The sequence below is a fragment of the Rhinopithecus roxellana genome, chromosome 6 (assembly GCF_007565055.1).
Source record: "Rhinopithecus roxellana isolate Shanxi Qingling chromosome 6, ASM756505v1, whole genome shotgun sequence".
NCBI classification, from domain to species: Eukaryota; Metazoa; Chordata; class Mammalia; order Primates; family Cercopithecidae; genus Rhinopithecus; species Rhinopithecus roxellana.
In genome coordinates this window covers 18,841,904-18,844,141 of record NC_044554.1, presented here as the reverse complement: position 1 = coordinate 18,844,141, position 2,238 = coordinate 18,841,904, and the positions used below count along the sequence as shown (strand labels likewise).

General features: G+C 33.1%; 1 pseudogene; it reads left to right on the top strand.

Annotated features, from left to right (window-relative positions):
- The first annotated feature begins 714 nt into the window (after positions 1–714).
- On the top strand, positions 715–1,687 carry LOC104675556 (annotated as a pseudogene).
- The last annotated feature ends 551 nt before the right edge of the window (positions 1,688–2,238 follow it).

Sequence of the window (2,238 nt, the reverse complement as noted above, 5' to 3'; positions counted from 1 at the left end):
AAATCCCAGAAGACGATAAGATAAAGCAAAAATAATTGGGGCATTATTTTTTTGGCAATTGAACAATTGAGGAGACAATCAAAATTGCAGAAGTCTTCTTTGTAGAATTTAACAAGGTGGTTTTAAAATTTATATGAAAACACAGAAAACCTAATATAGTTAAAGCAATTTTTTCAAAAAAAGAACTAAGTAGAGAAGGTCTTACTGTACATGATTTCAATACATATTCTAAAAGTAGAGTAATCAAGAATATGGGCCTTGAGAAAAGTGACATATAGATCAATGGAACATTGCCCTCTAGGCAATCCAAGAAATGTGGTATCAACTGTATACCCATATGGAAAAATAAATTAGTGGCATCTCTTATCATATATTGTGCATAAAAATGTACTCAAAGTGAATCGTAGACCTATATATAAAACCAAAAGCTATAATATTCCTGGAGGAAAAAAATAAGAGAAAATCTTTGCAACCTCCTGGTGATCAAAGTTTTCTTACATAGGAAACAATAGCAATGAACCATAAAGTTCCGTTTTTAAAAATTATAAATTGGACTTATTTAAAATTTAAAACATATTATTCTAAAGACATAGTGGAGAAATGAAATGGCAAGCTATAACCTAAGAGAAAATATTCAAAACACATAAATTAGAAAAAGATATAAAGAATGCTTACAACTCTCAAGGTCCCAGGATTAGTGTAGTTCCTACCACAATGGCAGCCTTTGCTATGGAACCACATGTGCCCATGTTGGGATCTGAACCATTGACGGTGAGTTCATCCACTTCTCCAAAGCCAGGAGGTAATGTTCAGTTCTTACCTGTCTTTTTAATGATGGATTTTCCAGTGACTCTATAAGTTCAACCAATTAGTGGTACTAGTAGGAGTAATGGAAATGAGATCACGTTTACTTGCAGGTGGCTCATCACTGCCATAGCCAGTTACACCAGCTCATAAAGATAAAAGTGGAGCTCCACCAGTTAGAAGTATATGTAAAATGAAATTTCTAGACCAGGGCTTGGATCAACACTTTTAACTTCAAGAAGAGAGTCAAACATTTTATTAATGCAGAGTCCTCTTGGAGTTAAGACAACTACTCCTGCAACCGGGCAAAGTATATTTAGTCTAGCATATATTGGTCAGCCATGAAAGACAACATTATCTCCTGCTCACTTGGATCCTATACTCAAGGAGATCCTCTGACTTCAGAAGGTCACCTCAGTGACACTTGAGTTATTGTGTTTGGGTTTCCTCAAGCATCTGCTTTTTACATATTATAATTTGTATAATATGGGAATATCTCAAAATATGTTATGTCTAACACACAGGAAAATGCATATTTGTTATTAATCTAAACTGTAGGTAGGTCTAGAAAGCCTTAAGCAAAGACAGGATAATTTTTAGATAATTCATCATGATTGGTGTACAACCATGTTTTGATGCAAGTGTTATAGAAAACAGTGACAGATGTGCTTTATCATCTCCATCTTCAGCCTTTACATCACCAATCAAAACCTTAGGTAAACCAATACAACCTGGAAATACTCCTAGAATTTCTACACTGAGACCTCTTTCTACAGCATACAGAGCTTCTATTAGTGACAATCAAGTTATTTCTAACAGAAAAACACCTAAAAACAATGAGAGTCTTGTATCCAAAGCAATAGAGTACATGTTTGGCTGCTAGCATGAGAAATTAGAACTCAGTGACCAAACAGAAGGTTGTTACACTAAAACAGAGTTAGCAGAGCACTGCTCATTTCCATCACTTAGTTATATAACCACTCCTGCAGTATTGAATAGCTATTGCATACTTCTTTTAGAGAGAATCCTTTTTCTTTAAGGACATAGCCTGTTGCTACTCACAATTTAAAGGATGCTTGGAATCCATTTTAAAGAAAACTAAAAATCCCTATAAATAGGTTTTGTGCTGTCTGTGATCATGCATGTTTATTTAAGCACAAAAAACACAACATGATTACTATAAATTAAATAATTGAATTTGTGGCAAGGCTTCATAGTCTTCATGAGAAGGTAGGTGCATTTCATAAATTATAGCTGTTTCTACACAAAGATTATTATTAGCAATTTGAATTATGATCTTTTAATTTAGATAGTTAACATTATCTTAGTTTATATATGTCCTTTCATGAATTGTCATCTTGTTGTATTATAAAAACAATACATTATTTTAAAAAAACCTACTACTTGATAAAAACAAACTGTCATATTGTCAAT